This window comes from Tachypleus tridentatus, chromosome 4, assembly GCF_004210375.1.
Source record: "Tachypleus tridentatus isolate NWPU-2018 chromosome 4, ASM421037v1, whole genome shotgun sequence".
Taxonomy (NCBI): domain Eukaryota; kingdom Metazoa; phylum Arthropoda; class Merostomata; order Xiphosura; family Limulidae; genus Tachypleus; species Tachypleus tridentatus.
Window position 1 is genome coordinate 112,775,992 of NC_134828.1, and position 18,153 is coordinate 112,794,144.

Sequence of the window (18,153 nt, forward strand, 5' to 3'; positions counted from 1 at the left end):
GCGATGGTTTAATTTAATATAAAGAAGAAGCATTCGATACGTAATGTTTGACTGAATATATTTTTTTTTTTATTTTGTCAAGCACAGAAAAAAATGCATTAGGCCGTTATAATAATGAATCTTTCGAAAACACTCTGATTTGTAGTTTACTCAATGTCTAAATTTAGATAGAAGTGAGTTCAATCGATTTTTGATACTTATATTTCTCGTGAAGTAGTTATTTCTAAACCTACTGAACAGTTAAATCGATAATAAATTTGCTGAGATAAAATCACGATTCAAGAAGACAACCGCCCCTAGGGCGGGGTAAGTGGTTTTCAACTGTCATCCAAAGATATTACGTTGTTGGTGCAGAAATTTCTCTTGTCAAACACAATCACGTTCGCAAGATGACTGTGAAAACTATTTACAATACATTAAATAGACTAATTTATTACGCATTGATTCAGTAAAATAGAACTGAAACTTATTTATTAAGAAATTCACAGTTATCCAAGTAACATATTTTAGTCGAATCATTAGCTTTGAATTTTGAAGAGAATTCAGTTCAGTTTTAACTCTATGATTGCACACAGTGATACATTGCACTTTAAAAAAGTGCACAATGGGCTAAATTTAGATCACTGCAGGAGACGAAGTTTAGAGTTTAGTGTTATAAGCTCTAAAAGCTTGCTGCTGAGTCACGTCAGTAAAAACTTTGCTTTGCATCGTTAACTTACTGGATATTGTATGCTGGCCAAACCTAGTGGGATATTATTAAGGTTATAGACCAAATAATCCATAGTAGTGAGAATAACTCAACATATAAATTAATGTTTTTAATCAGTCTTTATTTTCAAAGTTGAATAACAAAAAAATAATTAGATTGGTGTACGATACGAGTTATATTGATTATTGGCTAAATAATGAGATTGGCATATGTTATGAGTCACGTTTATTATTGGCTAAATAATTAGACTGGTATATGTTATGAGCTACATTGATTTCTGTGTGAATAATTAGACTGGGATATGTTATGAGTTACATTGATTGCTGTGTAAATAATTAGACTGGTATATGTTATGAGTTACATTGATTACTGTGTAAATAATTGAATTGATATACAATATGAGTTACATTGATTACTGTGTAAATAATTAGACTGGTATATGTTATGAGTTACATTGATTACTAGGTAAATAATTAGACTGGTATATGTTATGAGTTACATTGATTACTATGTAAATAACTAAACTGGTACATGTAATGAATAATATTGATTTCTGTGAAAAAATTAAACTGGTATATGTTATGAGTTACATTGATTTCTGTATGAATAATTAGATTGGTATATGTTATGAGTAACATTGATTGCTGTGTAAATAATTAGACTGGAATATGTTATGAGTAACATTGACTGCTAGGTAAATAATTCGACTGGTATATGTTATGAGTTACATTGATTACTGGGTAAATAATTAGATTGATATACAATATGAGTTACATTGATTACTGGGTAAATAATTAGATTGATATACAATATGAATTACATTGATTACTCTGTAAATAATTAGATCGGTATATGTTATGAGTTACATTGATTACTAGGTAAATAATTAGATTGATATACAATATGAGTTACATTGATTACTGGGTAAATAATGAGATTGGCATATGTTATGAGTCACGTTTATTAGTGGCTAAATAATTAGACTGGTATATGTTATGAGGCTACATTGATTGCTAGGTAAAGAATTAGACTGGTATATGTTATGAGTTACATTGATTACTGGGTAAATAATTAGATTGATATACAATATGAGTTACATTGATTACTGGGTAAATAATTAGATTGATATACAATATGAGTTACATTGATCACTGGGTAAAAATAATTAGATTGGTATATGTTATGAATTACATTGATTTCTGTGTGAATAATTAGATTGGTATATGTTATGAGTAACATTGATTTCTGTGTAAATAATTAGACTGGTATATGTTATGACTAACATTGATTTCTGTGTAAATAATTAGATTGGTATATGTTATGAGTAACATTGATTACTAGTTAAATAATTAGACTGGTATATGTTATGAGTTACATTGATTTATGTGTAAATAATTAGAGTGGTATATGTTATGAGGTTACATTGATTTATGTGTAAATAATTAAACTGGTATACAATATGAGTTACATTGATTACTAGGTAAATAATTAGACTGGTATATGTTATAGTTACATTGATTACTAGGTAAATAATTAGACTGGTATATATGCAATTGATTGGGTACACACTTATATAGTTGATAGGGTACACAATTATACAGTTGATAGGATACACACTTATACAGTTGATAGGGTACACACTTATACAGTTGATAGGGTACACAATTATACAGTTGATAGGATACACACTTATACAGTTGATAGGGTACACACTTATACAGTTGATAGGGTACACACTTATACAGTTGATAGGATACACACTTATACAGTTGATAGAATACACACTTATACAGTTGATAGGGTACACACTTATACAGTTGATAGGGTACACACTTATACAGTTGATAGGATACACACTTATACAGTTGATAGGGTACACACTTATACAGTTGATAGAGTACACACTTATACAGTTGATAGAGAACACACTTATACAGTTGATAGAATACACACTTTTACAGTTGATAGGGTACACACTTATGCATTTGATAAAGTACACACTTATACAGTTGATAGGGTACACACTTATGCATTTGATAAAGTACACACTTATACAGTTGATAGGTACACACTTATACAGTTGATAGGATACACACTTATACAGTTGATAGGGTACACACTTTATACAGTTGATAGAATTTTACTTATACAGTTGATAGGATACACTTATACAGTTTATAGGATACACACTTATACCGTTGATAGGATACACACTTATACAGTTGATAGGGTACAAACTTATACAGTTGATAGGGATTTTACACTTATACAGTTGATAGGATACACACTTATACAGTTGATAGGCACACATTTTATACAGTTGATAGGATACACACTTATACAGTTGATAGGGTACACACTTATACAGTTGATAGGATACACACTTATACAGTTGATACGGTACACACTTATACAGTTGATATGGTACAAACTTATACAGGTGATAGGATACACACTTTTACAGTCGATAGGGTACACACTTATACAGTTGATAGGGTAAACACTTATACAGTTGATAGGGTACACACTCATACAGTTGATAGGATACACACTTATACAGTTGATATGGTACACACTTATACAGTTGATAGGGTACACACTTATACAGTTGATAGGATACACACATTTATACAGTTGATATAATACACACTTATACAGTTGATAGGATACACACATACAGTTGATAGGATACACACTTATACAGTTGATAGGATACACACTTATACAGTTGATAGAATACACACTTATACAGTTGATAGGATACACACTTATATAATTGATAGGATACAAACTTATACAGTTGATATAATACACACTTATACAGTTGATAGGATACACACATACAGTTGATAGGATACACACTTATACAGTTGATAGGATATACACTTATATAATTGATAGAATACACACTTATACAGTTGATAGGATAGACACTTATATAATTGATAGGATACAAACTTATACAGTTGATAGAATACACACTTATACAGTTGATAGGGTACACATTTATACAGTTGATAGGGTACACACATGCTACTTTTTCCAGTTAGACGCCATTAATAAATTTCTCTAAAGTTAGTCTTCCCTTTCTGGATATTTTGTGGATTTTCACCACTTAAAAGACGCCGAACTTTGCTTACCATGGCTGGAGATGACTTGTTGCCAGTCTGTTTCTAATATGTTCTGGTGTATCAAGTTGATCCATGTTTTCTAATGTTCTGTAAATCCTCATCATGGGAATTCTAAATCCATGACTTTAACACATTTGATGTGAAAAAGGGCTGTCGCATGCACTTCCCAAAAGCAATCGATTTACATTGGCATCATGTTATTTATGTAACAGCAAATGATGGCAAAGTATAATTGTAATAAACATCGTTCCAGCCTCAAGTAGATAGAATATCTAGTGAAACCACAGCCAAGGGAACTGGCTTGGAGAGTTCAGCGTAAGGGCTAGGGTTGTCATGTGACTTGTTGATTCACTTATTCATAACTGTTTTAATATAACGTACTTAACCCACTGTATATCAGTAGTTAACCCATAAGTAAAAGGCAAATTCTTGTCATTTAGTGTAAGAAGAAGTGGTTTGGTTTGTTTTAAATTTCGTGCAAGGCTACACGAGGGCTATCTGCGCTAGCGATCTCTAATTTTGCAGTGTGAGACTAGAGGGAAGGCAGCTAGTCATCACCACCCACTGTCAACTCTCGGGCTACTCTTTTACCAACGAATAGTGGGATTGACCCTCACATTATAACGCCCCAATGCAGAAAGGGCGAGCATGTTTGGAGTTATGGGGATTCCAACCCTATACCCTCGATAAGAAGTGATTTTTTGTTAGAATGTTCAGTTATTCTTAATTAAACCTAGATTTAGGGAGTTTAATTACTGATAACAGTTGTAAATGTTTCGTTAAAGATGTTTTCTAGGGGATAAAACGTTGATTGCTAATACCTAGTGGTCAATTTTTTAGTATTAAAATGTATATATACGTATATATTCAATTGTAGTTTCATATGCTTTTACAGCTTTAGTCAAATTTTTGTTTATAAGTGAGAATGCGATGGTTTAATTTAATATAAAGAAGAAGCATTCGATACGTAATGTTTGACTGAATATATTTTTTTTTATTTTGTCAAGCACAGAAAAAAATGCATTAGGCCGTTATAATAATGAATCTTTCGAAAACACTCTGATTTGTAGTTTACTCAATGTCTAAATTTAGATAGAAGTGAGTTCAATCGATTTTTGATACTTATATTTCTCGTGAAGTAGTTATTTCTAAACCTACTGAACAGTTAAATCGATAATAAATTTGCTGAGATAAAATCACGATTCAGAAGACAACCGCCCCTAGGGCGGGGTAAGTGGTTTTCAACTGTCATCCAAAGATATTACGTTGTTGGTGCGAAATTTCTCTTGTCAAACACAATCACGTTCGCAAGATGACTGTGAAAACTATTTACAATACATTAAATAGACTAATTTATTATGCATTGATTCAGTAAAATAGAACTGAAACTTATTTATTAAGAAATTCACAGTTATCCAAGTAACATATTTTAGTCGAATCATTAGCTTTGAATTTTGAAAAGAATTCAGTTCAGTTTTAACTCTATGATTGCACACAGTGATACATTGCACTTTAAAAGTGCACAATGGGCTAAATTTAGATCACTGCAGGAGACGAAGTTTAGAGTTTAGTGTTATAAGCTCTAAAGCTTGCTGCTGAGTCACGTCAGTAAAAACTTTGCTTTGCATCGTTAACTTACTAGATATTGTATGCTCGCCAAACCTAGTGGGATATTATTAAGGTTATAGAACAAATAATCCATAGTAGTGAGAATAACTCAACATATAAATTAATGTTTTTAATCAGTCTTTATTTTCAAAGTTGAATAACAAAAAAATAATTAGATTGGTGTACGATACGAGTTATATTGATTATTGGCTAAATAATGAGATTGGCATATGTTATGAGTCACGTTTATTATTGGCTAAATAATTAGACTGGTATATGTTATGAGCTACATTGATTTCTGTGTAAATAATTAGACTGGGATATGTTATGAGTTACATTGATTGCTGTGTAAATAATTAGACTGGTATATGTTATGAGTTACATTGATTACTGTGTAAATAATTGAATTGATATACAATATGAGTTACATTGATTACTGTGTAAAAAATTAGACTGGTATATGTTATGAGTTACATTGATTACTAGGTAAATAATTAGACTGGTATATGTTATGAGTTACATTGATTACTATGTAAATAACTAAACTGGTACATGTAATGAATAATATTGATTTCTGTGAAAAAATTAAACTGGTATATGTTATGAGTTACATTGATTTCTGTATGAATAATTAGATTGGTATATGTTATGAGTAACATTGATTGCTGTGTAAATAATTAGACTGGAATATGTTATGAGTAACATTGACTGCTAGGTAAATAATTAGACTGGTATATGTTATGAGTTACATTGATTACTGGGTAAATAATTAGATTGATATACAATATGAGTTACATTGATTACTGGGTAAATAATTAGATTGATATACAATATGAATTACATTGATTACTGGGTAAATAATGAGATTGGCATATGTTATGAGTCACGTTTATTATTGGCTAAATAATTAGACTGGTATATGTTATGAGCTACATTGATTGCTAGGTAAAGAATTAGACTGGTATATGTTATGAGTTACATTGATTACTGGGTAAATAATTAGATTGATATACAATATGAGTTACATTGATTACTGGGTAAATAATTAGATTGATATACAATATGAGTTACATTGATCACTGGGTAAATAATTAGATTGGTATATGTTATGAATTACATTGATTTCTGTGTGAATAATTAGATTGGTATATGTTATGAGTAACATTGATTTCTGTGTAAATAATTAGACTGGTATATGTTATGACTAACATTGATTTCTGTGTAAATAATTAGATTGGTATATGTTATGAGTAACATTGATTACTAGTTAAATAATTAGACTGGTATATGTTATGAGTTACATTGATTTATGTGTAAATAATTAGAGTGGTATATGTTATGAGTTACATTGATTTGTGTGTAAATAATTAAATTGATATACAATATGAGTTACATTGATTACTAGGTAAATAATTAGACTGGTATATGTTATGAGTTACATTGATTACTAGGTAAATAATTAGACTGGTATATATGCAATTGATTGGGTACACACTTATATAGTTGATAGGGTACACAATTATACAGTTGATAGGATACACACTTATACATACAGTTATACAGTTGATAGAATACACACTTATACAGTTGATATACACACTTACACAGTTTATACAGTTGATATTGGAATACACACTTATACAGTTGATAGGGCACACACACTTATACAGTTGATAGAATACACACTTATACAGTTGATAGGATATACACATGATTTACACTTATACAGTTGATAGGATACATACTTATACAGTTGATAGAATACACACTTATACAGTTGATAGGGTACACACTTATACAGTTGATAGGATACACACTTATACAGTTGATAGGATACACACTTATACAGTTGATGATACAGTTGATAGGGTACACTTATACAGTTGATACACTTTATACAGTACACTTATACAGTTGATAGGATACACACTTATACAGTTGATAGGGTACACACTTATACAGTTGATAGGATACACACTTATACAGTTGATAGGATACACACTTATACAGTTGATAGAATACACACTTATACAGTTGATAGGGTACACACTTATACAGTTGATAGGATACACACTTATACAGTTGATAGAATACACACTTATACAGTTGATAGGATACACACTTATACAGTTGATAGGATACACACTTATACAGTTGAGTTGATAGGATACACTTATACAGTTGATAGAATACACTACTTATACAGTTGATAGGATACACTTATACAGTTGATAGAATACACATTTACAGTTGAAAAGTACACACTTATACAGTTGATAGGGTACACTCTTATACAGTTGATAGGATACACACTTATACAGTTGATAGGATACACACTTATACAGTTGATAGGGTACACACTTATACAGTTGATAGGATACACACTTATACAGTTGATAGGATTACACTTATACAGTTGATAGGATACTTATACAGTTGATTATACAGTTGATAGGGTACACACTTATACAGTTGATAGGGTACACACTTATACAGTTGATAGGATACACACTTATACAGTTGATAGGATACACACTTATACAGTTGATAGGATACACACTTATACAGTTGATAGGGTACACACTTATACAGTTGATAGGATACACACTTATACAGTTGATACGGTACACACTTATACAGTTTATATGGTACAAACTTATACAGGTGATAGGATACACACTTTTACAGTCGATAGGGTACACACTTATACAGTTGATAGGGTAAACACTTATACAGTTGATAGGGAATTTTACACACTCATACAGTTGATAGGATACACCCTTATACAGTTGATATGGTACACACTTATACAGTTTAGGATACACTTATAGTTGATAGAATACACACTTATACAGTTGATAGGATACACACTTATACAGTTGATAGGATACACTTATACAGTTGATAGGATACACACTTATACAATTGATTTTACACTTATACAGTTGATAGAATTTTACACTTATACAGTTGATAGGATACACACTTATACAGTTGATAGTACACTTATATACTTATACAGTTGATAGGATACACACTTATACAGTTGATAGGATACACACTTATACAGTTGATAGGAGGATACACACTTATACACTTATACAGTTGATAGGATACACACTTATACAGTTGATAGGATACACACACTTATACAGTTGATAGGATACACACTTATACAGTTGATAGGATACACACTTATACAGTTGATACAGTTGAATACACTTATACAGTTGATAGGGTACACACTTATACAGTTGATAGGGACACATTGATAGAATACAGTTGATAGGATACACACCATACACTGATATACACACAGTTGATAGGATACACACTTATACAGTTGATAGGGATACACACTTATACAGTTGATAGGAATACACATACACTTATACAGTTGATAGGATACACACTTATACAGTTGATAGGATACACACTTATACAGTTGATAGGATACACACTTATACAGTTGATAGGATACACACACTTATACAGTTGATAGGATACACACTTATACAGTTACACACTTATACAGTTGATAGGATACACACTTTATACAGTTGATATACAGTTGATAGGATATACACACTTATACAGTTGATAGAATACACACTTATACAGTTGATAGAATACACACTTTAGTTGACAGTTGATAGTTGATACACACTTATACAGTTGATAGATACACACTTATACAGTTGATAGGATACACACTTATACAGTTGATAGGAATACACACTTATACAGTTGATAGGGATACAGTTGATAGGGATACACACTTATACAGTTGATAGGATACACACTTATACAGTTGATTATACAGTTGATAGATACACACTTATACACACTTATACAGTTGATAGGATACACACTTATACAGTACACAGTTGATAGATACACACAGTTGATAGGATACACACATACAGTTGATAGGATATACACTTATACACACTTATACACACTTATTGATAGGATACACACTTATACAGTTGATAGGATACACACTTATACAGTTGATAGGATACACACTTATACAGTTGATAGGATACACACTTATACAGTTGATAGGATACACACTTATACAGTTGATAGGATACACACTTATACAGTTGATAGGATACACACTTATACAGTTGATAGGATACACACTTATACAGTTGATAGGATACACACTTATACAGTTGATAGGATACACACTTATACAGTTGATAGGATACACACTTATACAGTTGATAGGATACACACTTATACAGTTGATAGATATTTTACACACTGATATACAGTTGATAGGATACACACTTATACAGTTGATAGGATACACACTTATACAGTTGATAGGATACATACACTTCATTGATAGGATACACTGATAGGATACACACTTATACAGTTGATAGGATACACATACTGATAGGATACAGTTGATGATAGGATAGAATACACACAGTTTATACAGCTGATATAATACACACACTTATACAGTTGATAGGACACATACAGTTGATAGGATACACACTTATACAGTTGATAGGATATACACTTATATAATTGATAGAATACACACTTATACAGTTGATAGGATAGACACTTATATAATTGATAGGATACAAACTTATACAGTTGATAGAATACACACTTATACAGTTGATAGGGTACACATTTATACAGTTGATAGGGTACACATGCTACTTTTTCCAGTTAGACGCCATTAATAAATTTCTCTAAAGTTAGTCTTCCCTTTCTGGATATTTTGTGGATTTTCACCACTTAAAAGACGCCGAACTTTGCTTACCATGGCTGGAGATGACTTGTTGCCAGTCTGTTTCTAATATGTTCTGGTGTATCAAGTTGATCCATGTTTTCTAATGTTCTGTAAATCCTCATCATGGGAATTCTAAATCCATGACTTTAACACAATTGATGTGAAAAGGGCTGTCGCATGCACTTCCCAAAAACAATCGATTTACATTGGCATCATGTTATTTATGTAACAGCAAATGATGGCAAAGTATAATTGTAATAAACATCGTTCCAGCCTCAAGTAGATAGAATATCTAGTGAAACCACAGCCAAGGGAACTGGCTTGGAGAGTTCAGCGTAAGGGCTAGGGTTGTCATGTGACTTGTTGATTCACTTATTCATAACTGTTTTAATATAACGTACTTAACCCACTGTATATCAGTAGTTAACCCATAAGTAAAAGGCAAATTCTTGTCATTTAGTGTAAGAAGAAGTGGTTTGGTTTGTTTTAAATTTCGTGCAAGGCTACACGAGGGCTATCTGCGCTAGCGATCTCTAATTTTGCAGTGTGAGACTAGAGGGAAGGCAGCTAGTCATCACCACCCACTGTCAACTCTCGGGCTACTCTTTTACCAACGAATAGTGGGATTGACCCTCACATTATAACGCCCCAATGCAGAAAGGGCGAGCATGTTTGGAGTTATGGGGATTCCAACCCTATACCCTCGATAAGAAGTGATTTTTTTGTTAGAATGTTCAGTTATTCTTAATTAAACCTAGATTTAGGGAGTTTAATTACTGATAACAGTTGTAAATGTTTCGTTAAAGATGTTTTCTAGGGGATAAAACGTTGATTGCTAATACCTAGTGGTCAATTTTTTAGTATTAAAATGTATATATACGTATATATTCAATTGTAGTTTCATATGCTTTTACAGCTTTAGTCAAATTTTTGTTTATAAGTGAGAATGCGATGGTTTAATTTAATATAAAGAAGAAGCATTCGATACGTAATGTTTGACTGAATATATTTTTTTTTATTTTGTCAAGCACAGAAAAAAATGCATTAGGCCGTTATAATAATGAATCTTTCGAAAACACTCTGATTTGTAGTTTACTCAATGTCTAAATTTAGATAGAAGTGAGTTCAATCGATTTTTGATACTTATATTTCTCGTGAAGTAGTTATTTCTAAACCTACTGAACAGTTAAATCGATAATAAATTTGCTGAGATAAAATCACGATTCAGAAGACAACCGCCCCTAGGGCGGGGTAAGTGGTTTTCAACTGTCATCCAAAGATATTACGTTGTTGGTGCGAAATTTCTCTTGTCAAACACAATCACGTTCGCAAGATGACTGTGAAAACTATTTACAATACATTAAATAGACTAATTTATTACGCATTGATTCAGTAAAATAGAACTGAAACTTATTTATTAAGAAATTCACAGTTATCCAAGTAACATATTTTAGTCGAATCATTAGCTTTGAATTTTGAAGAGAATTCAGTTCAGTTTTAACTCTATGATTGCACACAGTGATACATTGCACTTTAAAAGTGCACAATGGGCTAAATTTAGATCACTGCAGGAGACGAAGTTTAGAGTTTAGTGTTATAAGCTCTAAAGCTTGCTGCTGAGTCACGTCAGTAAAAACTTTGCTTTGCATCGTTAACTTACTGGATATTGTATGCTGGCCAAACCTAGTGGGATATTATTAAGGTTATAGACCAAATAATCCATAGTAGTGAGAATAACTCAACATATAAATTAATGTTTTTAATCAGTCTTTATTTTCAAAGTTGAATAACAAAAAAATAATTAGATTGGTGTACGATACGAGTTATATTGATTATTGGCTAAATAATGAGATTGGCATATGTTATGAGTCACGTTTATTATTGGCTAAATAATTAGACTGGTATATGTTATGAGCTACATTGATTTCTGTGTAAATAATTAGACTGGGATATGTTATGAGTTACATTGATTGCTGTGTAAATAATTAGACTGGTATATGTTATGAGTTACATTGATTACTGTGTAAATAATTGAATTGATATACAATATGAGTTACATTGATTACTGTGTAAATAATTAGACTGGTATATGTTATGAGTTACATTGATTACTAGGTAAATAATTAGACTGGTATATGTTATGAGTTACATTGATTACTATGTAAATAACTAAACTGGTACATGTAATGAATAATATTGATTTCTGTGAAAAAATTAAACTGGTATATGTTATGAGTTACATTGATTTCTGTATGAATAATTAGATTGGTATATGTTATGAGTAACATTGATTGCTGTGTAAATAATTAGACTGGAATATGTTATGAGTAACATTGACTGCTAGGTAAATAATTAGACTGGTATATGTTATGAGTTACATTGATTACTGGGTAAATAATTAGATTGATATACAATATGAGTTACATTGATTACTGGGTAAATAATTAGATTGATATACAATATGAATTACATTGATTACTCTGTAAATAATTAGATCGGTATATGTTATGAGTTACATTGATTACTAGGTAAATAATTAGATTGATATACAATATGAGTTACATTGATTACTGGGTAAATAATTAGATTGGTATATGTTATGAGTTACATTGATTACTGGGTAAATAATTAGACTGGTATATGTTATGAGCTAAATAATTAGATTGGATTGAGCTAGGTAAAGAATTAGACTGGTATATGTTATGAGTTACATTGATTACTGGGTAAATAATTAGATTGATATACAATATGAGTTACATTGATTACTGGGTAAATAATTAGATTGATATACAATATGAGTTACATTGATCACTGGGTAAATAATTAGATTGGTATATGTTATGAATTACATTGATTTCTGTGTAAATAATTAGATTGGTATATGTTATGAGTAACATTGATTTCTGTGTAAATAATTAGACTGGTATATGTTATGAGTTACATTGATTTCTGTGTAAATAATTAGATTGGTATATGTTATGAGTAACATTGATTACTAGTTAAATAATTAGACTGGTATATGTTATGAGTTACATTGATTTATGTGTAAATAATTAGAGTGGTATATGTTATGAGTTACATTGATTTGTGTGTAAATAATGAAATTGATAAATAATTATGGTTACATTGATTACTAGGTAAATAATTAGACTGGTATATGTTATGAGTTACATTGATTACTAGGTAAATAATTAGACTGGTAATATGCAATTGATTGGGGTACACACTTATATAGTTGATAGGGTACACAATTATACAGTTGATAGGATACACACTTATACAGTTGATAGGGTACACACTTATACAGTTGATAGGGTACACAATTATACAGTTGATAGGATACACACTTATACAGTTGATAGGGTACACACTTATACAGTTGATAGGGTACACACTTATACAGTTGATAGGATACACACTTATACAGTTGATAGAATACACACTTATACAGTTGATAGGATACACACTTATACAGTTGATAGGGTACACACTTATACAGTTGATAGGATACACACTTATACAGTTGATAGGGTACACACTTATACAGTTGATAGAGTACACACTTATACAGTTGATAGAGAACACACTTATACAGTTGATAGAATACACACTTTTACAGTTGATAGGGTACACACTTATGCATTTGATAAAGTACACACTTATACAGTTGATAGGGTACACACTTATGCATTTGATAAAGTACACACTTATACAGTTGATAGGGTACACTCTTATACAGTTGATAGGATACACACTTATACAGTTGATAGGGTACACACTTATACAGTTGATAGGGTACACACTTATACAGTTGATAGGATACACACTTATACAGTTTATAGGATACACACTTATACCGTTGATAGGATACACACTTATACAGTTGATAGGGTACAAACTTATACAGTTGATAGGGTACACACTTATACAGTTGATAGGATACTCACTTATACAGTTGATAGGGTACACACTTATACAGTTGATAGGATACACACTTATACAGTTGATAGGGTACACACTTATACAGTTGATAGGATACACACTTATACAGTTGATAGGGTACACACTTATACAGTTGATATGGTACAAACTTATACAGGTGATAGGATACACACTTTTACAGTCGATAGGGTACACACTTATACAGTTGATAGGGTAAACACTTATACAGTTGATAGGGTACACACTCATACAGTTGATAGGATACACCCTTATACAGTTGATATGGTACACACTTATACAGTTGATAGGGTACACACTTATACAGTTGATAGGGTACACATTTATACAGTTGATATAATACACACTTATACAGTTGATAGGATACACACATACAGTTGATAGGATACACACTTATACAGTTGATAGGATATACACTTATATAATTGATAGAATACACACTTATACAGTTGATAGGATAGACACTTATATAATTGATAGGATGCAAACTTATACAGTTGATATAATACACACTTATACAGTTGATAGGATACACACATACAGTTGATAGGATACACACTTATACAGTTGATAGGATATACACTTATATAATTGATAGAATACACACTTATACAGTTGATAGGATAGACACTTATATAATTGATAGGATACAAACTTATACAGTTGATAGAATACACACTTATACAGTTGATAGGGTACACATTTATACAGTTGATAGGGTACACACATGCTACTTTTTCCAGTTAGACGCCATTAATAAATTTCTCTAAAGTTAGTCTTCCCTTTCTGGATATTTTGTGGATTTTCACCACTTAAAAGACGCCGAACTTTGCTTACCATGGCTGGAGATGACTTGTTGCCAGTCTGTTTGTAATATGTTCTGGTGTATCAAGTTGATCCATGTTTTCTAATGTTCTGTAAATCCTCATCATGGGAATTCTAAATCCATGACTTTAACACATTTGATGTGAAAAAGGGCTGTCGCATGCACTTCCCAAAAGCAATCGATTTACATTGGCATCATGTTATTTATGTAACAGCAAATGATGGCAAAGTATAATTGTAATAAACATCGTTCCAGCCTCAAGTAGATAGAATATCTAGTGAAACCACAGCCAAGGGAACTGGCTTGGAGAGTTCAGCGTAAGGGCTAGGGTTGTCATGTGACTTGTTGATTCACTTATTCATAACTGTTTTAATATAACGTACTTAACCCACTGTATATCAGTAGTTAACCCATAAGTAAAAGGCAAATTCTTGTCATTTAGTGTACGAAGAAGTGGTTTGGTTTGTTTTAAATTTCGTGCAAGGCTACACGAGGGCTATCTGCGCTAGCGATCTCTAATTTTGCAGTGTGAGACTAGAGGGAAGGCAGCTAGTCATCACCACCCACTGTCAACTCTCGGGCTACTCTTTTACCAACGAATAGTGGGATTGACCCTCACATTATAACGCCCCAATGCAGAAAGGGCGAGCATGTTTGGAGTTATGGGGATTCCAACCCTATACCCTCGATAAGAAGTGATTTTTTTGTTAGAATGTTCAGTTATTCTTAATTAAACCTAGATTTAGGGAGTTTAATTACTGATAACAGTTGTAAATGTTTCGTTAAAGATGTTTTCTAGGGGATAAAACGTTGATTGCTAATACCTAGTGGTCAATTTTTTAGTATTAAAATGTATATATACGTATATATTCAATTGTAGTTTCATATGCTTTTACAGCTTTAGTCAAATTTTTGTTTATAAGTGAGAATGCGATGGTTTAATTTAATATAAAGAAGAAGCATTCGATACGTAATGTTTGACTGAATATATTTTTTTTTTATTTTGTCAAGCACAGAAAAAAATGCATTAGGCCGTTATAATAATGAATCTTTCGAAAACACTCTGATTTGTAGTTTACTCAATGTCTAAATTTAGATAGAAGTGAGTTCAATCGATTTTTGATACTTATATTTCTCGTGAAGTAGTTATTTCTAAACCTACTGAACAGTTAAATCGATAATAAATTTGCTGAGATAAAATCACGATTCAGAAGACAACCGCCCCTAGGGCGGGGTAAGTGGTTTTCAACTGTCATCCAAAGATATTACGTTGTTGGTGCGAAATTTCTCTTGTCAAACACAATCACGTTCGCAAGATGACTGTGAAAACTATTTACAATACATTAAATAGACTAATTTATTACGCATTGATTCAGTAAAATAGAACTGAAACTTATTTATTAAGAAATTCACAGTTATCCAAGTAACATATTTTAGTCGAATCATTAGCTTTGAATTTTGAAAAGAATTCAGTTCAGTTTTAACTCTATGATTGCACACAGTGATACATTGCACTTTAAAAGTGCACAATGGGCTAAATTTAGATCACTGCAGGAGACGAAGTTTAGAGTTTAGTGTTATAAGCTCTAAAGCTTGCTGCTGAGTCACGTCAGTAAAAACTTTGCTTTGCATCGTTAACTTACTGGATATTGTATGCTGGCCAAACCTAGTGGGATATTATTAAGGTTATAGACCAAATAATCCATAGTAGTGAGAATAACTCAACATATAAATTAATGTTTTTAATCAGTCTTTATTTTCAAAGTTGAATAACAAAAAAATAATTAGATTGGTGTACGATACGAGTTATATTGATTATTGGCTAAATAATGAGATTGGCATATGTTATGAGTCACGTTTATTATTGGCTAAATAATTAGACTGGTATATGTTATGAGCTACATTGATTTCTGTGTAAATAATTAGACTGGGATATGTTATGAGTTACATTGATTGCTGTGTAAATAATTAGACTGGTATATGTTATGAGTTACATTGATTACTGTGTAAATAATTGAATTGATATACAATATGAGTTACATTGATTACTGTGTAAAAAATTAGACTGGTATATGTTATGAGTTACATTGATTACTAGGTAAATAATTAGACTGGTATATGTTATGAGTTACATTGATTACTATGTAAATAACTAAACTGGTACATGTAATGAATAATATTGATTTCTGTGAAAAAATTAAACTGGTATATGTTATGAGTTACATTGATTTCTGTATGAATAATTAGATTGGTATATGTTATGAGTAACATTGATTGCTGTGTAAATAATTAGACTGGAATATGTTATGAGTAACATTGATGCTAGGTAAATAATTGACTAGGTATAATGAGTTACATTGATTACTGGTATTATATACAATATGAGTTACATTGATTACTGGGTAAATAATTAGATTGATATACAGAATTACATGAGTAAATAATTACGGTATATGTTATGAGTTACATTGATTACTAGGTAAATAATTAGATTGATATACAATATGAGTTACATTGATTACTGGGTAAATAATGAGATTGGCATATGTTATGAGTCACGTTTATTATTGGCTAAATAATTAGACTGGTATATGTTATGAGCTACATTGATTGCTAGGTAAAGAATTAGACTGGTATATGTTATGAGTTACATTGATTACTGGGTAAATAATTAGATTGATATACAATATGAGTTACATTGATTACTGGGTAAATAATTAGATTGATATACAATATGAGTTACATTGATCACTGGGTAAATAATTAGATTGGTATATGTTATGAATTACATTGATTTCTGTGTGAATAATTAGATTGGTATATGTTATGAGTAACATTGATTTCTGTGTAAATAATTAGACTGGTATATGTTATGACTAACATTGATTTCTGTGTAAATAATTAGATTGGTATATGTTATGAGTAACATTGATTACTAGTTAAATAATTAGACTGGTATATGTTATGAGTTACATTGATTTATGTGTAAATAATTAGAGTGGTATATGTTATGAGTTACATTGATTTGTGTGTAAATAATTAAATTGATATACAATATGAGTTACATTGATTACTAGGTAAATAATTAGACTGGTATATGTTATGAGTTACATTGATTACTAGGTAAATAATTAGACTGGTATATATGCAATTGATT